Here is a 23,500-nt window from a genome sequence, read left to right on the forward strand (position 1 = left end):
TTCACTAACTCTTCATTGTGCTATCATCCCAGGGGCTAGATTGGTGAAGGTCCTTTGCACTTTGTGGCAAGGAGTATATTTCTAATACAGGAGAGAAAATCTGTCCACAATACCACAAATCCGCCGACAACCACACTTTCAGCGTCGATCACCATAATTTTATCCCTCACCTTGCCATGTCCCTTGTTTTGTCATGACATAAAAAGCCATTCATTCTCTGTGCACTCCGACTGATGTGAAATTTAAACGTTCCTTACATCTGTATTTCAGCAACAATAAAGCCAGTACCCGAGATGTGTATGGAGATAAACATCAGTCTCTGGAATAATTTGAAAGAGACAGAATACACCTGAATTCGGGAATGGCCGCCTCCCTGAATGCAAATGAGTTGTAAGGAAGTGGGAAAAACTGAGGGGAAGGGAGCGAAGCTATCTTTCCTTTTCGTATCCTCTCACCAGATGTGAGTCACCCTTATCAGGACAGTGTGTTATACCTGTCTTCAACTGAGATTCTGGTTCAGCTCTTCCCCGGATCAGTCAAAGGTAAAACACATTGCCGTGTGTCTGCAGTCATCTGGAAACCTGACCAAGGGAAGAATGATCCATTGCCTTCCCGAAAGGACATAAGGCAAGCAGATCTGCTTATACCAACAGAGTATAATTCTGTGGCTGCAGAGTATGAGTCAATTTCATCCAGCCTGTCAGATTCTGTGGATAGAACAAGTTAATATCTCAAGTGCAATCATTTGTTAACGGAAGTGTGGTTAGAATGGACTTGAAAAAGCTGTATCCGAATTTTACAAAGAGAGAGTTCAACAGAAGTTAATATGGATACTGAGACATCTTGCTGTTGGCTCTGGACAGGGTTGGTGAGAGTGGAGAATATTGACATGTAAATCTGTGCAGGAGAAAAAAGAGTTAAACAACAGTCTGTTATCTCTTTGCATTCCAGTTACTAAATTGCAAATATTAAGTTGTTAGCTATAATTTGTAAGGTAAGGAAATCTTGATTTGAATTGAAAACGTTGACTACCACCTTTCCAATATTTACGTATCAGGAGCAGCAAATCATTTCAACCTGTTTTAATATACAGATAAATGGACTTACCAGGAACACCGACTACAGCAAGGATGGGATAGTAACCACCTTGAATGATCCAAACAATATCCTGGATCCGCGATGCTAATGATATCCAAGGCTGAGAAAGAAAATAAAGTCCGTCAAATAAACTCCTGTCCGTTGGTGGAGCATTCCAGTCTATTGTTCTCAGATTCTTGTCCATGATCATAGTATTCCAGGCTAAAGTTCTCAGATTCCAATCTCTCCTACTCCTCTCAGTCTGCTGATGCTTGTTCGTGCAGGCGGTGATGTTCCCGCTCAAACTGTGGAACAATGCATTGAAATTAGTGCCTTATATATAGAAGGGGCTAAACCTCGACTGACACATTTAGAATCCACGGGGACTCACTTTAATCACATTCGCTAAACAAATAAAGCCAGTTAACGGCTTGTAATTCAATACGTTATTACTATAAATCAAAATAACTTTTAAAATTTAGGAGTTCTGATTGGCATATATAAGGGTATCTGAGAGAAGAGATTTTGACATGGTATATCGATTGAGTGTAATCATTTAAACTGTTATAGACATTGGCGCAATGCAAGAAGATTATCAGAATTCAAGTATGCTTCTCTGTCCTCTGATAGGTGTACACATTCTGTAAATGCTGATCTATCATTACAATATCAGTAAAACGTTTTGAGAACTTTTATCGTCTATAATCTAACTGAAAAATGCTCCGAAAGCAACATGGGTTTATGACAGGCAGATGTCAATATATATGTTAACAGCGAGTTGTACCTGACAAACGCAATTCTGATTGGTATTCCAGGATCAGAGAGGGCAGGTGAGGCGATGCTATTGATTTTATCGATGCCAGTGAACTGTGATAAAGTCTCATTTACTGGACTTTTTGACAGCGTGATTAAAGCATCGGAGAAGAGAGAGAAAACGGTGCAAACTGGGGGAAATGGCTGTTGAGCTTGGAGGGAGGGAGATATTGTCGAGACATCATTATTGGAACATTGCTGTTTATAAATCATATGAAAAACAAATTCAGAAACTCGGAGTGGGCTTAACCTTTACTGTGGTTTCCTCAAAGGTTGGGGAGATTCCATCATTGAGTTTATTGAAGATGAAGCTTGATAGAAATCTACAAAACGTCAAAGTGATGGTGAGATTGCAATATATTGTTGAAATATCTCTCTCTACATCAATGCTGATTAACAACGGTTACTTCACCAAAATCCTCAGAAAACAAGTAACATCTTCTGTGCAGTATCAAAAAATGCCAGTTCACAGACAGGAATCAGACATACTAAGTGGCACAGCACCGAAAATCGAACTGAAACTGGGATGTGGATGAGCGGGCAGATGTGGCTGCAGTGATGCAATCGCTGAGAGCGAGAGATTTATCTGATGGTTTCGAGGCACTTGCAATGCCAAGGCTGGGAGCACCCACCTCACTGAGAGCAGATTCTATTGACATGAAGAAGGGAATATTGGGGCATCAGGTTTGGGGACAAGAAAATTCAGCTCCTTTGTTCTGATATGAAAATTTTTCAGCAGGACAAATATTTGTGGATTGAGGGAGTATCTGTCCCAGGGAACGGTCTGTCATATCGAGAACTCCTGCAAAGTTTTAACTCGTGGAGGAGTACGTGAACAGAGAAGAACAGAGGTAATGTTTTAGTCCTAGAGTCATCGGTGTGTACTACATGGAGACAGACCCTTCAGTCCAAACCGCCCATGCCTACCAGATATCCCAACCCAATCTCGTCTCACCTGCCAGCACCCAGTCCAAAGCCCTCCAAATCCTTCTCTTCATATATCCAAGCAGATGCATTTTAAATGTTGCAATTGTACCAGTCACCACCACTTCGTCTGGCAGCTTAATCCATACACGTATCATCCTCTGCGTGAAAACGTTGCCGCTTCGGTCTCTTTCATATCTTTCACCTCTCATCCTATACCTATCTGCTTTCACTATGTCACCTTTGCCATATGGCTGACTTTGCATTGAGTTAAAATGCTGCAAGTGCTTTTGGTACGTTTCATATTTTTCCATTTCCTGCAATCTAGTACAGGTCAATAAAGGGATCTAAACCCCAAAAACTAAAAGAAAAACACGATGCAATTCGGCTCGAGACGTTTTCAAGTTTTTCAGAAAAATCAGGAAAGTGGATTTAAAGTTAATCAGAACAGCGGTGGAACCTTTGAATGCCTAAGCAGACATAGGGTAAATGGAAGCTTTATCGTTACAAATGTGTTTTTATTGGGAAACTCGATAATTCACAAAGTGGTGGGCATTGGAATGAAGCAGTCAAAATGCTTATCTTTCCTGGGTTGTTCTTCCTGAAAACATGACTGCCGTTGCTCATATCCATGATAATATCACGACCCTAGAGCATAGGCGTTTGGTCTGTGAGCAGATCGAGTAATACAATAGACCAGGCGCCCGATTGTGGATCTGGCTGTAGGTTCGACTCTTACATTGCTCGATGGCAACGTGGACTTTGGTTACTCCCACAAAAAAATATTTTTCAGTGATCTTAAACTGAAATTATATTTGGAGTCCTGGTCTACAGGAACGATAATCCTTTTTGTAAATGTTCTTGAGAACATCAGAGTCAATATCCTGGCGTCATCGCAGATGGTCAATCTGAAATCGCCCCACACGTTGTTCCTGGGCATCTTTCCATTTCCCAAATGCTGCTACCCAATCACTGCCACTCCTGGGAATGACAATGAAAGAAAATAAATAGCCCTGTCTCAGCTTTGAGAATATTCAGAAACGCTTGGGAAAGCGAATCTGAGAGACCAAAGGGTAAACTGTCCAACTGTGCCAAGACTTTTGATGAACCTTTCCCTTCTTTCAGAAGCTGGGACATTGACTCTGATGTTCTCGGAGCCATTAATTGATCCGTAGAATTCAAAGGACTCCCGTCACTGATGCTCTTTTTGTTTGCTGTTATCGTTTTCAGGATCAAATATCTCTCTTTCCCTGTTCGGGAAGAGGGCAAGAACCACGGCGTTCGAAGTTTCGAATATAAACTCCTGGATGATCAGGGATGACTGGAGAAGAGCGAGGCAATAATGGAGTAAAAACCCTCAAACTCCTTGGACGTGCTGCTGCCAGAAACGGAGGCATGATTATCCTTTACCCATTTTTCATCACTTAACCTTGTATGCCTACGCACCACAAATTTAAATCTGAATGCCTCTGAAGTTTATGTGGATTCCTGCCTTTCCGACCATTTCAAACTGTGAGTTTCAAATTCAACCGCTTCCTGGCTGATAAGCCTTTACTGCATATCGACTCAAATCTTTCTACCTCTCATCTTAAATCAATGGCACCTCGGTATCGATCAAGACGAAAGGTGACTTTCAGACGACCCTATTCATATCTCTCATTATATTGTACATCTCAGTCATGACTCCTCACAATCTTCCCAGCTATAAACAAAAACAGCCCCATTCTCTCTTCGTAACTGAAGCTCTTGAAATGGACAGTATCCGAGTAAATCTTTTCTGCACGGTTCTCAGTGCTGTCAACTACCTGCTATAATGCGAATTGTCGAACTCCACACAACTCACAAGCCAGAGGCGAATGAACAACTGAAATTTAGGATGCAGAAAGACAAAGCTACTGTTATTTTTCCAAGAGAGTATCTTCTGCTCAATACTGCCGGGTGTCATTTTCCTGAGCCTGATGCTCAATAATCTCTGGTACATGTCAGTGAAAGCGGCAACTTGAGGTTTGATCTCAGACCAGCAGCACAGAAATGTAGGACTTGTTTGAAAGTCCCGATAGCGGGACTGGGAGACGTTTAACCAGGAACAGTGACTACAGCAGTACACACTAATCGGTCTCAATGTGAGAGTTGGATTGTGCATCGCCGATATGAAACAGGAGAAGTGACATAAAAGAGGTTAATTATAGTTTGAGGAAGGGACATCTACGAGAATGGGTCAGTTTGAAGCACAGCGATATGTGGGGTCGGGTCTTTCAAAGAGCGAAATCATTACCTCGAAAAATATTTTCGTGTTAAAAAAATCCTTCCAGCGTTTTCTCAGCACATATTACGTGCAGTAAAAGAGTAAAAGTCTGTAATTCAGATTCGAACTGCTTTTGTGACAGCCACAATGCAAAGCAGCATGCCCAATACCACATGGGAGACCAAAACGTGAGAATAAAAAAAGGATACTGCCAGACAATATGTCAGGAACAGCACCGCATGCACAACAGGAATACTTGCTAACTCGTGACAGGGATGTGTGACCTCAATCTCCACAGCCTCTGGTGACAGGAAAGTTAAAGTTCCAGCTCACACTGAATTTGTTGAAGACTGAGATTAGTGGATTTCTACAAAACTTCAAAGGATCAGCGGACAGTGCACAGCATTGACGAAACCTATTACTCCAAAACAATTTAATTTAATATAGATTACTTCTCCAATTTCTACATTCAACGGAATACGCATTGCTGCAGATGATCATATATTCCGATTGCCAGATCCGGAGTCAGAGAAACCGCGTTGTGCCGCCCAAAGAATACAACAGGGAATGGTGATGGGGAGGAGTGCACAGATGTGTATCTCGACTGAGTCAATCGGTGAATGGGAGATCCTTCTCTGACAATTTGCAGAAGCGTGAAAGATCGAGCCGAAGAGCTACAACCTTACTTGGAGCAGCTTCTCGTGATTTTCAGCAGGGAGCATTGGGAGAACAGGCTGTGAGCTCCTAGCTCACCTGGAGCAGCTACTACTGACATGGAGTTGGATCCATTGCGACATTAGATTGGGGAGATCTAACTCACCAGGAACAGCTTCTATTGATATAGATCAGGGAGCATTGGGACATCAGGCTCGCACATCCAACCACACCTCGAGCAGGTTCTATTGACATAGAGCATGGAGCATTGAGACATCAGGCTAGTAGCTCCATCATTACAGTAATTAAGAGAATTATTGGAAATATGCAATGTTGTGATTTGGCTTGAATTTACCTCGCGTTGTGGAGGAAAAACGTGCAGGTTAATTTCTATTTCCCAGATCAGCCGTGATCCCATTGAATAGCTGAGCAGACATAGAGTGAATGGAAGCAGCATGTGGACAAACGTATTTGCTTTGCAAAACTCGCCAATTCGCAAAGAGCAGTGCCATTGGAATGAAGCAGCAACTGTGATTGTTTTTTCTGTTGTTCAACATGTGAACATCACTGCTATTCCTCATGTCTGTGTTATCATCACATATCTGGAGCATGCAAGGCTTGTCTTGCACACGGCCAATGGTGCAAGGGATAATGTGCCTGATTACTGATTAGGGCATTAACAGATCGAGTGCAATTACGGCTTTTAGCGCACTGACAAACTAATCTTCCTTCTTTTTCGGAATCTGAAATGACGTTTGAATTCCTGATCTGCAGGAACGAGAATCCCTATTATCAATGTCACCGAGAACATCAGAATCAATAACCCAGGATCATCACAGGAGATAAAGCTAAAAGAGACCCACACGTTTCTGATTAGCACATTTTCATTTTGCAATGCCACTGACACAATCACAGCATTCTCTGCACTATCACCACTCACGCTTAAGCTGATCCACAGAGAAACAAACTTGCAAGCAGCCCTCAACCCTATCACTGATCCTGAAACCTACAGCCTGGCACTGGAATTGGGCAAATCATTAAGGATAAGAAGAAGCGAGATGACCTCACACTTACAGCGAATAGAAAGATACATTCCAGGAATGGAGTAGCAGAATTTTTTTTAAACACACACCAACATAACTTCAATGAAAAAGCGACAAGAAAGAGCCACAACCCCGCCTAGCTCACTAATCTACGTACACTGAGCTGGTAGCTTTTTGCACCTTGTCCCAGGTTTACCCGATCATTCCTCTGCATTGCCTAGTTTATTTCAGAAGCTGTGATCTTTTGGCATGTATGAGACTCCTCTACTATACCATACTCTCTTCCGGCTTTCTGTCCATATTCTATCATTTCGTCTGGTGTCAGAAATATTACTAACTCCTTGGAGAAAACATGCAAAAATCACGTTGGGCTCAGCCGTTTACTGTTACAAAAAAAATCCACAGGATCCCAACTCTCTCGGAGAAAATAATATCTCTCATCTCTGGAGAAATGCTTTTCACCTGCACCTGTGTGTCAAAATGTCTTCTTGAATGTCCTTTCGCTGTATGCATGATTGCGAATGTTCCTTTCACACCACATCCAGGCACATCATTTTTTCTTTTAACTTCTCCATTAGCTCTTCCCCGATTTCGCAATATCAAACATTTTAGCAGTGAATCTCTCCCTCCTTTCAACCCTCGTTCCCATTCTTCACCGTCCCTCCCCGTCTCCGTGCCCAGAATCAGCGACCTGAACTGTTCAACTAGCTTCTGCCATTTCCAGCACTTCGTCCATTCATGTGTTTGTAATGGTATCGCAATTATGCATGTAACTTGTTCTAAAATGGTACGAGACCTTCCGCCTCTACTACCCATGTCGAGACAATGAATTTCCGATTCCAGCAATTCGTCAAGTGACAAACATAGCTTCAACACCTCTTCAAAACGTTCTCCCCCTTACCATCGATCGATACCCCCGTTCCTCATATTGATTCCGGCAGCAAGGTGGAATAAAAATGCCTGTTTTCCTTGTCTGTGTCTCTCAGAATTTTGTACATCTCAGTTAGGTTTCCGCAGTCTGTACTGCTCAAAATAAACTACCCCAAGTCTTATGCGATCGCGTTGTTCCCTGTTGATTGCGAGAGATTAGATCCTATTCTCCCAACAATTCTGGGTGAAATATCTGCCTTTATCACCCAGATCCAAACCGCCATTTATACACGTAAAGCAGCACAGAGATTGGCCACAGTCGCGAATCCGCCAGAGCACCCAAAAACCTCGCTCCTGAAACAGGGAGTCGCAGATAGGGGAAGTGATAAAAGAAGCGGTATAATCTAAAACCACTGGGACCTTCAATTCATCTACATTGCCACGATAGTGACGGAGACTTCAGAAATACTCACCAGCTCAACTCTCGCGAAACATCCATGATGAAAAGGTGGAAAAGAAGCTGTTCCTGTTCTAATGTACTCACAGACCTGTCAATCACAGGCCCACATCCCGCTCAATGACCTTACCAATCGTTCCGGTCATGAGCTGCTATCCCATTGTAACAAAGTAATTTCCTCCCCATTCCCCTGGTGACATTGCAACGTGTGTGTGGGTGAGTGTGTCTGAAATGGCCTTTCATTGCTAAGTTTGTCTCTTCTTTCAGATTTGACCCATTAACAACGCTGTTGCAGTTCTATAATCCGGCGTAAACATTAGCAATAATTCAATTCATAGCACTATGTGTGTTTTAGTTTCCCCTGAAACTGTGATCAGATTGTGAAAAGATATTCTGGCAAAAAAACGTAAACATTATTGCAATGAAGCCAGCTGCCCAATTGAAGCACGTTTTCTGGCAATAATATGAGTTCCTCACTGAACATCCAGGGGTGATTCTTATAAGGTGGAAGGCAGATGGAGATCAGATATCATGCAGTCACTTTCTCAATTTATAAAATCGTAGACGCAAAGCAAGGTACCAGATCATACTGTCGAACCAGTCTCTGCTAAAAAAAATCCCTAAAATGAATTACTCCCATCTGTCCGTGCAACCCTTTCCCATTCATGTATTTCAAAGTCTTTTAAAAGTAGTAGTTGCACCGACATCCGCCACATCCTCATGAAATACATTCCATACGTGAAGCAATCTGTGTTAGAAATGCCCCTTATGCGTTTTTAATCTCTGTCTCTTGTCATCTTAAATTTGTGCGACCCTACTCTTCAAAACCCTCATTCCCGGAAAAAGATAGTACCATTAACACTTTTATGAGCCTAATTCATTTATAAAATTCTTTAAGATCGCCTCTCAACCTCCTGTGCTCGAATGAAAAGATGGCTTCTGAAAACTCTCTTGCTTAAGAATTTCCTTCCTATAACAGTGTGATGAGATCTGGATATCTTTTTTTTTCCAGAATAGGCTTCACCAAACACCAGGCGACGTCAAAATCACTTCCCAACTCCGACACTCAAAGGACTGAACCATCTGGCAAACGTATTGGACGCCTCTTCATCCTACCCTGTGGCACAAACGACAACAATTATTAATTGGAACCCGACATCCCTCTGTCCTACAACACGACCAAAATGTCTCTCATTATTTGCATACTCCTGACCTTGTTTGTGGTTCAGATTACAATGTTGGGAAGTTGAGGTTGCAAAGTGATTAAGTGACAGGAAAAGAGAGAGAGATGCAACCAGAATCGCACAAAATGGTTACAAAACAGGGCGGGTTCGTGGTCTGCTTGTGGGGATAAATTGTATAGCAGGAAAACGTGAGGACTGCAATTACTGGAAAGTTCGAAATGAAAAGTATGATAATGGAAAAAAAAGCACAATATTTGACATTCCTGATTAAGGGCTTCTGACCGATCGTCGACTCTTCTCGCATGCTGACTAGCACGCTGTGTTTTTTCTGCGCCACATTTTTCAACATAGAATGGATTTTACCTCGTGTTGAATTCTGCGCTAACAGGCCCTATGGCCCAACAACTCCATAGTGACTCACCGAAAAGTAAGCCACAAAGACCAAGTCCCCTACCCTGCTACCTAATTTTACACCTGACAAATGCCCCCAACCTGCACATCCCTCAACACTATGGGAAGTTTAGCATGACTAATTCATCTAACCTGCGCATCTCTGGATTGTGTGAGGAAATTCACGCAGACACGGGGAGACAGTGCAAACTCCATAAAGACAGTTGCCAGAGGATGGAATCAAACCAAGGGCCCTGGCCCTGCGAGTCCACAATACTAACCAATCAGATACTGTGCCAAATAAGCAACCAACTTTACCAACATCTGATGAAAATATGCACGAGATGTTAATAAACAGAAATATTATCATTGCTCTGAAACATGAAGTAAATTGGAATCCCTCTGCTACACCTTCCGAGTTTCTCCAACGTGATTTTTGTCTGTTACAGTCAACTTTTTGCTCCATTATTGAATATTAGCCAGCAGTTCTGCAAATGCAAAGTCCTTCTACTTGGAGTTTAACATTCATCTGTTTAATTCTGCAGTTTGTCTCAGATCAGGTTCCGGATTCTGCCTTCTGACTGTTTATATATCCAGAGTTTAAGGAGAGTGTGAAAATTCTCTGACTGCGGTTCCAGGCTTTCTAGGTGATCAGCGCATGATCGAGCGCCTTGGCATCATTGCTGTTGGAACTGACGGGGATGTATCTGGATAATCAGAGGAATAGCTGGTCCTCAAACCAATGGAAGTGCATGACGGACGGGAGTGTCGTGTTGCGTTGGAACGGCCGGTCCTCCAGATAATGTAGTAAATGGGAATGAAAGTAGAAGACTGATCTGGAAGAGACTGCTCCTCCAACCAGTGGGCTTGAATGAGGGGCGGGGCTGGAGAACGAGCTGGAGTGGCCGGTCTATCAGCGAGTGTGTGTGAACAAGTTCGGTTTCAATAACAATTCAGCAGATTTGATGAGAACGTTCTCCTCCAATAAGCCCCACACATTTCCAGTTTGAATCAGCTGCATTTCAAATCCCGCCTTGAGGCTTTTATGTGTTCACCCATACTTCTTTTTCGTGTGTTTCAGCTTTCTGATTACCAAACCATACGGTATTTAGGGACCATACAGTGTCTCACTGGTTTACAATGCTACCTAATAGTGCCAGGGTGCCCATTTGAATTCCAACAGCCGTTGCCTGTGTGGAGTTTTCACATTCTCCCAGTGTCTGCGTGGGTTTCCTCCCACAGTCCACAGGTGTGCAGGTTACGGGCAATATTCATGGGTACTGCAGGGTTATGAGAAGAAGGTATCGGGAGTGTGCATCTGATTGGGGTGCATTTCGAAAGGTTGGCGCATCTTTTATGGCCCGAGTGACCCCCTTCCACACTGTCAGGATGTTCTATGCTTTAGTGTGCCGTTGGGAAACGAGGATTTCCCACTTTTGTGTGATCCCCTTCCATACTCTCAAGTGTTTCTATGCTTTAGTGTGCAGCTGGGAAACTATGATTTCCCACTTTTGTAAGTACATTTATGTTCTGGTAGCCTTGATGATCCATTGAGTTGTTATCGACACTTAGAACATGTGACTGTCTTCTCCCTAAGGGTAACAATGTCTTTTTCCCTTTGCATGTTCAAAATTCAGGCTAGTATAACTCTCTGACTGTCAGATCCTGATCTGATGTTTGGTTTGGCAAATGTGAGGATTTTGGAAAGAGGTTTTTCTTCCCATATAAACTATCTATGCACTGATGTAATTACAAACAAGAGAGTTCACCTGCTCTGACTGCAGGAAAGGATACTCATAGTTAACCAATCTGCTGACACGAGAGCAAATTCACGGTGCGAAGAGCCAATCAGGTACTCTCATTGCCAGACTGCGTTCGAAAACGTGTCTCATCTCAGCGCAAAGCAGTGTCATCACACTGGGAGAGAGCTGGGAATTTACAGCCCGTCATATCAAGGCAGCTTTGGATGGAGTATTGCATTAAGGAGCAAAATTGAAATCAGTGTGAAAAGTTGGAGTCATCCTTTACAGAAAAAATGATGATTATGCTTCGTGGATTCCAAACATCTCAGCCTTGCAACCTTACTGCAGGTATTCCTCAGAGCGTTGTGTTCGGCTCAAACGTCTTCAACTGCTTCATCAATGAACTTGGCTACATCAGAATGTCAGAGATGGTGACAGCCCCATTGATTATACAATGCGCAACACAATTCACTGGTCCCCAAACACTGATTTTCTTTAATCAATGCGGTGCATGAGCTTGACAAGCTTCACAGTGGGACTGATTACAGACAATTGCCAGGCAATGTTCATCGACACAAGGAGATGTTCGAATCATCTTGTCTTAACATTTAAGTGCATTTCCATCACTGAATCCCCCACCATGTGTATGTTTCTTGTTTATATCACCCAGACCCGAACTGACCAAAACATATATACTATGGGACCACAACAGTTCAGAGGCTTGGAAAACTGCACTGACTTAACAAAGCTGATGTGCAAGCGCCAATGATGGATTGAGTGGAAAATCGAGTCACGTGACACCAGATTATTTTCAAACTGTTGTATTTGAAATCAAAATCTGTTATAGCGCGCTGTTTCCTCATTCTGTTGAAGTGAAGGGAGGCACACAGGCATCGAAAGTCTGTGATTTTATATAGATCCGTTGGACTATAACGAGTTTCCATTTGGCTGCTGACCTTCTTCCTTAAAGTCTGCCCACTATCCACATTGCATGAGTCAGGAATTTCACGGAATATTTCCCATTTTTTAGATGAGTGCACCTGCAAAAACACTAAAGAATTTCAACTCCATCCATGACAAAGCAGACCCTGCAATCTGAGTACGTTCATTCGGAGGAATCCTTTGTTCACTGTGAAGAAACAACCCACAGGGTTAAAGGGAGACGGCAGGTGAACTGCGCTAAGCGGGATGTTCATTCTGAGAGCTGGTGCAGACACAATGGTCAAATGGCTTCCTTATGTACTGCACCAATTATGTGCTTCTACATGGTTCAGCCAGCTTTAACATTCACTATTTTCACCATTGGTGTACAGTGGCAATATTTAGAATGAACAGCAGGACGCAGTCCAGCAACTTCACCAGGATCCATCAAAAGTATTTCACAAAACCGTGGGGAAACAGGATACTCATCAAAGCCTGAAAGCAAAGACCCTCAGTTTAAAACGAGAAATCAAAATAAAATGAGAAATACACAACAGGTAGTTCATGATGGGAAATATACAAACTAACGCTCATTGTTGCGGGTGACACAGCTTCAGAATGAACACTTCCCAACACTACTGGAAACTCCCTACCCTGTTCACTGTCATTACTTCAGCTACTCGTTACACACTAACTTTGACCATTACACACCAACTTCATCACTCCTAGTCTGGATTCACAGTCAGCATTGGCTGATATTTCACATTCGAAAAGGGTGACACTGGAAAAGCAGAGCTGGTCAGCTCATGCCCTTCAATGCTTATGCCCGCAATGTCGATTATCCTGCTCCTCCACGCTACCTGACCTGTTGTAGTTTTCCAGCACCACACTTTTCCATTCTGATCTCCAGCATCTGCAGTCCTCACCTTCTCCTGATACTTTCTAGTTGTTGTTTAAGGAATGGCCTTATAACCTGCATATAGTCACATTTCATTTGAAGAAAGCTCACCTCACAGAACTATATGTTGTTGTGCAACTTCAGTATTGTAATGTTTCCATCAGTGTTACTTTATTCATTGACAACAGCTTCAAAATCTATCTTTCCGTTTGAGCAGCATGGAGTGAAAGGGCAATCTGGCTCTCGAGATATTCGAATGATGAAGGGCTGTTAGGCGCTTCAATCTTTATATTTTGTGTCTCTTGTAAAGGCAAAACTGAGCATTTTTTCAACCCCTTCCATGTATTCACTTGGTTGGTGCCAATTCGAAATCCAGATGCTTCCTATTCCTTCTCCTGGTCCATTAGAACATAGAACACAGAACAATACAGCACGGAACAGGCCCTTCGGCCCACGATGTTTTGCCGAACATTTGTCCTAGCTTAAGCACCCATCCATGTACCTATCCAATTGTCACTTCAAGCTCACCAATGATTCTGACTCTGCCACTCCCACGGGCAGCGCATTCCATGCCCCCACCACTCTCTCGGTAAAGAACCTACCCCTGACATCTCCGCTATAACTTCCACCCTTCACGGTAAATTTATATCCCCTTGTCACACTCTCTTGTACCCGGGGAAAAAGTTTCTGACTGGCTACTCTATCTATTGCGCTGATCATCTTATAAACCTCTATCAAGTCACCCCTCATCCTTCGCCGTTCCAAAGTGAAAAGGCCTAGCACTCTCAACCTATCCTCGTACGACCTATTCGACATTCTAGGCAACATCCTGGTAAATCTTCTATGCACCCTCTCCAAAGCTTCCACATCTTTCCTAAAGTGGGGCGACCAGAACTGCACACAGTACTCCAAATGTGGCCTAACCAAGGTCCTGTACAGCTGCAACATCACTTCACGACTCTTGAATTCAATCCCACTGCTAATAAACGCGAATACACCATAGGCCTTCTTTCAAGCTCTATCCACCTGAGTGGCAACTTTCAAAGATCTATGAACATAGATCCCAAGATCCCTCTGATCCTCCACCTTAATAAGTACGCTATCGTTAGCCCTGTATTCTGCTTTCTTATTTGTCCTTCCAAAATGGACAACCTCACACTTGACAGGGTTAAACTCCATCTGCCACTCCCCTGCATCATATCTAAGTCACTATGCAGCCGACAACAGCCCTCCTCGCTATTCATAACTCCACTAATCTTTGTATCATCATCCTGTAGCTTCCAGTACAGGTTACAGGTAGATTGCGCAAATCCCTACTCTCACTATGCAGAAGATTTTGGTTTCCACTCGAACTGTCAGAGACCTGAGGGTTCCTACTAAGACTGTTTCACCTCTAGCTTCAGAGGGCTAGTCATGCTATCACGGGACAGGGTCGTATGGTGAGAGGTGAAAGTATTTTTTTGTGTTAATTAGTGTGTTAATGTAGAAAGCTATGTTTCCTGTATGCTTCGTCATCCTTCCCTGGGAGAATGGTCATTGTTTTATATCAGGGCTCAAGGGAGTCACGGGGGAATGCGGATGGGGGCAGAAGGCTGGAGATTACTGCTTGATATCAAAGAGTGACCAAGAATGTTTCATGGTGTAATGTGTGAGAGGTTGCATGCACTAACTTCCTTTGTCACAACAAAGAGAACAAAGAGAAATATTTCAATCTTCTGTCAGTGATGGACTTCTTTTTCTCCAATCACCTTTTAATAATAGGAAGGATTTGCAGAGTCGAAACAGACATCGTGCAGTCACTCCTTTCACCAGGACATGGATATCATTGCCCTGATGACTGTGGAAGGAAAATGTTTTATTTACTCAATCAGTCAGAAAGTATTTCAGGTACTGGTTTGGCTCTAGGTGTTCCGACATATTCATAATCCTGGTTAGGCTACTCTGGAGTATGTGCTCAGTTCTGTATACAATACCTGGCTGCCCTCCCAGAACACAACACAACAGAGTGAATATTACCCCCTGTTGTGGAAGGACAACCTGTCTTGGTCTGAGGGGGAGCACGGAGCAGATTTGCCTAAATGCTCATGTAATCCCGGAGACGTGCGACCCGAAGTTAAGCAAGTACAATAAAGATGATTTATAGCACAGAAAGAGGCGACTGAGCCCACGAATTGAAGCTAGCTCTCTGTCGCTCAATGTCATATTCTCATGCACCACCTGTGCCCCAGACCCTGCATGTTTATTTCCCTTAGGTCTGACACAATTGAATTCGTCAATCAGTCATCATCTCTACATGAACCCCCCTAATATGTACTATGCATTGCATATTTGCAGCTAACACAGTCAAAAGAAACATTTCTTTTCAATCGCTTTTGAAGCGATTCTGATCTTAATCCTTGTTCAATAGACAATAGACAATAGACAATAGACAATAGATGCAGGAGTAGGCCATTCTGCCCTTCGAGCCTGCACCGCCATTCAATATGATCATGGCTGATCATTCCTAATTAGTATCCTGTTCCAGCCTTATCTCCGTACCCCTTGACTCCACTATCTTTAAGAGCTCTATCCAATTCTTTCTTAAAAGAATCCAGAGACTGGGCCTCCACTGCCCTCTGGGGCAGAGCATTCCACACAGCCACCACTCTCTGGGTGAAGTAGTTTCTCCTCATCTCTGTCCTAAATGGTCGACCCCGTATTTTTAAGTTGTGTCCTCTGGTTCGGCACTCCCCCATCAACGGAAATATGTTCCCTCCTGCCAGAGTGTCCAATCCTTTCATAAGCCTATACGTTTCAATCAGATCCCCTCTCAGTCTTCTAAACTCAAGGGTATACAAGCCCAGTCGCTTCAGTCTTTCCGTGTAAGGCAATCCTGCCATTCCAGGAATTGACCTCGTGAACCTACGCTGCACTCCCTCAATAGCCAGAATGTCTTTCCTCAAATTTGGAGACCAGAACTGTACACAGTACTCCAGGTGTGGTCTCACCAGGGCCCTGTACAGCTGCAGAAGCACCTCTTTGCTTCTATACTCAATCCCTCTTGTTATGAAGGCCAGCATGCTATTAGCCTTCTTCACGACCTGCTGTACCTGCATGCTTGCCTTCATTGACTGGTGGACAAGAACACCCAGATCTCTCTGAACAGCCCCTTTACCTAATTTGATACCATTGAGGTAGTAATCTGCCTTCCTGTTCTTGCCACCAAAGTGGATAACCAGACATTTATCCACATTAAACTGCATCTGCCATGCATCTGCCCACTCACCTAACTTGTCCAGGTCACCCTGTAATCCCCTAACATCCTCATCACATTTTACCCTACCACCTAGCTTTGTGTCATCAGCAAATTTGCTAATGTTATTGCTGATACCATCTTCTATATCATTTACATATATTGTAAAAAGCTGCGGTCCCAGCACGGATCCCTGCGGTACCCCACTGGTCACTGCCTGCCATTTCGAAATGGAGCCGTTAATCACTACCCTTTGTTTCCTATTAGCCAACCAATTCTCTATCCAATCTAGTACTTTGCCCCCAATCCCGTGCGCCCTAATTTTACTCACTAACCTCTTGTGTGGGACTTTATCAAAAGCTTTCTGAAAGTCCAGGTACACTACATCCACTGGATCTCCCTCGTCCATCTTCCGAGTTACATCCTCAAAAAATTCAAGAAGATTAGTCAAGCATGATTTCCCCTTCATAAATCCATGCTGACTCTGTCCTATCCTGTTACTATTATCCAGATGTGCCGTAATTTCATCCTTTATAATAGACTCCAGCATCTTTCCCACCACTGAGGTCAGACTAACTGGTCTATAATTTCCTGCTTTCTCCCGCCCACCCTTCTTAAAAAGTGGCACAACATTAGCCGCCCTCCAATCCTCAGGAATCAACCCCGATTCTATTGAACTCTGGAAAATAATCACCAGCGCATCCACGATTTCCCGAGCCACCTCCTTCAGTACCCTGGGATGCAGGCCATCAGGTCCCGGAGACTTATCAACCTTCAGACCTAACAGTCTCTCCAACACCAAATCCTGGCAAATAGAAATTCCCTTAAGTTCAGGTCCTTCAGCCACTGTTACCTCAGGGAGATTGCTTGTGTCTTCCCCAGTGAACACAGATCTGAAGTACTCATTTAATTCCTCTGCCATTTCTTCGTTCCCAGTAATATATTCCCCTGCTTCTGTCTTCAAGGGCCCAATTTTTGTCCTAACCATTTTTTTGCCTTGGACATACCTAAAAAAGCTTTTACTATCCTCCTTTATATTCTTGGCCAGTTTACCTTCGTACCTCATTTTTTCTCTGCGTATTTCCTTCTTACTAATCCTCTGTTGTTCTTTAAAAGCTTCCCAGTCCTCCGTTTTCCTGCTTATCTTCGCTAAGTTATACTTTTTCTCTTTTAACCTTATATGCTTCTTTACTTCCCTTGTCAGCCACGGCCGCCCATGTCTCCTCCTGGGATCTTTCTTCCTTTTAGGAATGAACTGATCCTGCATCTTCTGCATTATACACAGAAATATCTGCCATTGTTCCTCCACGGTCTTCCCTGTTAAGGTATTATACCATTGAACTTTGGCCAGTTGCTCCCTCATAGCTCCATATTTCCCTTTATTCAACTGAAATATTGTCACTTCAGATTGTACCCACTCCCTCTCAAATTGCAGATTGAAGCTTATTGTATTATGGTCACTACTTCCCAATGGCTCCTTCACTTCGAGGTCACTGACCAATTCTGGTTCGTTACACAATACCAGATCCAGAATCGCCTTATCCCTGGTCGGCTCCAGCACCAGCTGCACTAAAAATCCATCTCTGAGGCACTCCACAAAGTCTCTTTCATGAGGCTCGATACCATCCTGATTCTCCCAGTCTACCTGCATGTTAAAATCCCCCATAACAACTGTAGTAACATCTTTGCGACAAGCCAATTTCAGCTCCTGATTCAACTTACCTCCAACATCCAGACTACTGTTTGGGGGCCTGTAGATGACTCCCATGAGTCAATCACACACTGTATCAATCACACACTGGATACAGTCCTTTATTTTTCCTCTCTTCAAAATCTATGTCTGTTGTAATCTGGCACAGCTCCATCAAAAACACATTCAACTTGGCATATTTAAATCCTTAAATCTTACCTTAATACTTGTGCTATCACTTATCGCATAAAGTATCTTTTATCTTATTGCGAGCTATATTTTGATCCGTTATGCTCTTGCACAGATCAATCAAACATACATTCTACTTGTTGTCTTCATAGAAAATAACAACTTTTTCCCAATCAATCCAGGAACTAAATTTATTTGTCAATCAACCTCTCCGGTAAATCTGTACGACACATTTTAAAGGTGCTCATCCACTTCGTGACCAAGACTGTGGTAACCACATTCAGATACAGTGATTCACTGCGACTGAACCAGAACTTTATCAAGGGGCAATGTCTTTTCCATGAGTGCGTCCTCATTTCCTGTATTAATGAAACCCACGATCTGATATGGTTTAATAAGTGCATTCTATGTCATCTCCCCCCGTGCCATGGAGTCATAGAGATGCAATCACAGAAACAGACCCTTCTGTCCAATTGGTCCATGCCGAAACATATATTCGAACCGAATCTAGTTCCACTTGCCAGCACCCTGCCCATATCCCTCCAAATCCTTCCTTTTCATACACACATCCAGATGCCTTTTAAATGTTGCAATTGCATCAGCCTCCACTTCCTCTGGCAGCTGATTCCATATAAACACGACCCTCTGCGTGAACAGGTTGCCTCATGTCTCTTTTTATATCTTTGCCATCTCACTCAAAACCCATGCCCTCTATTTCTGGACTTCTCTATCCCAGGGAAGATACATTGTCTACTCATACTATCCATGCCCTCATTATTTTATAAACTTCGACAAGTTTACCCCTCAGCCTCCGACGCTCCAGGGAAAGAGCCCCAGCGTATATAACTCTTGCTCAAAACCTCCAACCATCTTGCTCAACACCTCCAACTCTGGCAACATTCTTGTCAATATTTTATGAATCCATTCAAGATTCACAACATCTTTCCGAGAGGAAGGACAGCACAGTAGCAGCAAAATGACCTCCCTACTGTGACGTCAATATTTGATCGAGATCGGAAAGCATACCAAACGCGGTCATTGCTATCCTATCTCCGTGCGACATTACTTTCAAGGAGCTACAAACCTGAACTCCAAGGACTCATTGTTCAGCAAAACTGCCGAGGAACCTACTATGAAGTATATACTTCCTGTGAATATTTGCTTTTGCAAATTGCAGTATGTCGCATTTACCTAAATCCTTTAAAGATTTGTACACCTTATCCACTTGTTCCCGCTGTCCATGCTCTTTATTTTGTGCCATTCAAATATATATTCCCTTTCCACATTTCGTCTCTCAAAATGCCTCCACTCACTGTCTGTTCGAAGGAAGAGAAGTATTCTGCTCAAAATATTAACTCTCACTTCACACATACTGTCACACACAAAAAGTTCACTACCGGAATAAATCCTTCGGCCCAGCATGGCTTTGCTGATCATGATGTTATTCTGAAGCAACCCCATCTTCCTGCACATGGTCAATTTCCCTCCATTCTTTGCCCATTTATTTATGTGTCCGAATGCCTCTAAAACACTGTTGTTGTTTCTGCTTCTGCCAACTCCAAGGTGTACATTCTCGCAAACTTCCATCTTCTGCATAAGAAACTTGCCTTACTCAACTTCTTTGCCCATTCACAGGAGTGGCTGAAAAATCATAGCGTGTCTGGCAGAATCTGTGAAGAGAAATGAGAGGTTATGTTTCGAGTCTGGTTACCGTTCTTCAGAATACTACCGAAGGACAATTGAACTTTTCCAGCAACGACCGTATTTGTTTCTGATGTACAGCATCTACAGGCCTTTCGGTCTTCATTCCCTTTTAATTCCCCCTCGCCCCAACTTTCCTTCAACATATGACTCTTCGGCTTTGTCTTTCCGCCCTTGGAAAAGAGTCCGCCTGTCGGCTCCATCATTGCGTCTTGGGGCACTCCAAAGCCACTGGATTTCTTTTGATAACAGTTCAACATTGTACTAAATCTTCTCATCCCCTCCAATCCAGAGAATATCCTAAACCTCTTTCACTCTCTCCAAAGCCACCACAGCATTTATAACGTGGCAATCAAAATCACACATGATCCTACAAATGTGGACGAATTCCAGTTTTATTTTCCCTTCCTTGATAAAAGAAGACAAGCATGCTATACACCATCTTTATCACTTTATGCACTTGTGTTGCCATTTTAAGGAACATGCATCTGAAGGTCCTTCTGTATACAAACGCTCCTCGTATGCTTTCTTTTACTGTATACATACCTTTTGCAATTTGCCTCCAAATATTCATCACCTCACACTTTTCTGAATTAAGCTCGACATGCAAATACTCTGAATAACTTTTCAAATGTTCAGTATTCTGCCTTTATACTTTGCCCTAGACCCCAATTCACACTAAACCACAATACATGCTTGATGCCATGTAATATTTCTTAATATTAATCATTAAGTTCTCTGTTTGATATGCATTCACAGTGTGCCTTGGACAGGGCAGACCTGCCATAGATAGCATCACCTATTCCTGTCCCATTCCACCAAAACACACATTTCCATGGCAACTGCTTCCAGGCTCATTGCTTACTTGGAATTTTCCCTTTACAATATCATACAGATAATCAGACCTCGCGTCCTCTGCTTTCCAAATCATTTGTCCGTTTCCAAAGTTGATGACGGTACAGGCCTCCAGCCTGTAAAGAACAAGGATGGAAAACAACTTACATAAGAGATTAATGTTCATGTTGTGGCTTCACACAACTTCAGCTGGCAACAAATCTTCCATTGTTGCCCACTTTGATAACGACATGAGTGCATGTATTTCCTGTAATCATTACCTGGTAGTGGCTCGCCCCTTGCTGTCCCACATCTTCTGGAAATATGCTTCCCGAGAGTAAGCACTTGGATATTGAATTTTCAAATCGAATGTTTCTGTTGTAAGTTTCCCAGTCTTTCATTGCTTCCCTGTCTGCAACTTCCCTTCTCATCTCATTTAGTTGCTTTGCTAGTTCTTTCACAAACTGTATAACACAATCCTTGTCATTGCACATCTCATGTCCTCCCGCTACTGTGCACTCAGGGAGTTCTGTAGTCCGTCCAGTCACGAAATCAAAGGGGTCACCACTGGACGTAGGTTTGCTCACTGAGCTGGAAGTTTTATTTCCAGACGTTTCGTCACCCTACTAGGTATGATTTTTAGTGGGCCTCCAGGCGAAGCACTGTACATGATTCCTTCTTTCTATTTGTATGTTTGGGTTGGTCATGTAATTTCCTGTGGTGAAGTCATTTCCTGTGATGATGCCATTGCCAGTTGATTTTCTCGGGGGGTGACGGTTGGGGAATAACTCGATGTGATTGTTGTGATTTGGAGGTGCAGACTTCCATTTTACTTTGCTCAAAAACTGCATTAAGACTTTGTTAACTCACTTTTTACATTGAATCAGTCTAAATATCATGGCACAGACAGGGAACACAGGGATTAACACGTTCAACATATTATCTGGCTCACACCAGTTGGGACAGTTAACCAGAGAATGGAACTTTTTAAAGAATGTTTTGTGATTTACATATGAAAAAAGCGAGACTATCATGGTATTCTAACAGATGAAAAACTCATGAAATAATCAAGGTATTTTTCAATGTATAATTTTCGTTACATAACACTGTAAACTTTTCCTATAAATTCTCTGTTTTACAATTGTGTCTTCCACATTCCTTTGGTGAAGGACTGGCGCTCTGTACACCAGTGCTTCCAATTAAAACTGTTGGACTATAAACTGGTGTTGTGTGATTTTTAACGATGTGGCGGTTTACAGAGTTCCAGTTGGAATGTCATGCATCTAGGAATTCGCGTACATGACTCTGTTTTGTTTGTCATAATATGGATGTGTTATCCCAGTCGAAGTGGATATGGAGTTAACTAGGTTACCGTATTACACCCTGCAGATAATCATGTACAAGCAAGCAGGGATAGTTTGGTAAACAACAGGACTTATGGTGAAGAATAGAGATGAAGTGAAGGGTGAGATATAGGTTATAGGTGGAGAGGGTCACGGGATTGCTGATGAACCAGTAGAAGGTGACGGAATGCCTCAGTTATTTGCATGTAAGTATACCAGTGAGAAGAGTCATGTCGTTTTGTGGCTCGTTGATGATCATGTTTCCTTTTGGTTAGTTTGCTGCCTGTTTGTCCAATGTAGTGTTTGTTACAGTTCTTGCACGGTGTTTTCATCCTGGAATTTGAACTGAGGTTCATGAGGATGACGGGGATTTTTCTAACCTATCGCTGCCCTCTCCCCATCAAGGTCTTGGTCCGATTTGGCTTCAGTGCCCGCTTCAATCCTTCTGCTGGCATTGAACACTAGAGATAGTACTGGAGATGTAATTTCCATTCCAAATCTAACAGGCCAGATACCTGATTAATTGCTTTCCCGATAACATGCGCACCTTGGTCAGAATCGACAAGTTAAAGCTTCCAACCACCGAGTAAAACTGTTTTTGAGATCCAGTAGGACTTCTTTCGATGGTACTGGGTGGTTGGTCTCTGCTGGCCGCTCCATTTTATCCTGATTGCATTCCCTGGTTCGCACTAGGTACCGAATACACACCTTTGACAAAATCTTGCTGTGCCTCTGGCTCATTCAAGCCACCAACATCGACGAATGAAGTGATATTGCATTGTATCGAGCCAGATGTGTGACACAGCATGACAGGCATTTAACATTTGTGGGCGGCACAGTGGCACAATGGTTGGCACTACTGCCTCACAGCCCCAGACACCCGGGTTCAATTCCCGCCTCAGGTGACTGTGGTGTTTGCACGTTCTCCCCGTGTCTGCGTGGGTTTCCTCCGGGTGCTACGGTTTCCTCCCACAGTCCAAAGATGTGCAGGTCAGGTAAATTGGCCAGGCTAAATTGCCCGTAGCCTTAGGCAAGGGGTAAATGTAGGGGTATGGGTGGGTTGAGCTTCGGCGGGTCGGTGTGGACTTGTTGGGCCGAAGGGCCTGTTTCCACGATGTAATATCATGCAATCTAATCTCCTAAAAATTGTGTTGTGCAGTCTGATGCCGATGCTTGATCCTACATGTTCCAGACTCTGTCTTTTCTCGTTTGCCCCGATGTTTTCCCATTCCTGTTTGTCCACTTGTGGGGCTGGTTCTGGGAATGTCCTGAGACTTTCCTCTCTTGCTTCTG

The sequence above is a fragment of the Chiloscyllium punctatum genome, chromosome 43 (assembly GCF_047496795.1).
Source record: "Chiloscyllium punctatum isolate Juve2018m chromosome 43, sChiPun1.3, whole genome shotgun sequence".
In the NCBI taxonomy this organism is placed as follows: Eukaryota; Metazoa; Chordata; class Chondrichthyes; order Orectolobiformes; family Hemiscylliidae; genus Chiloscyllium; species Chiloscyllium punctatum.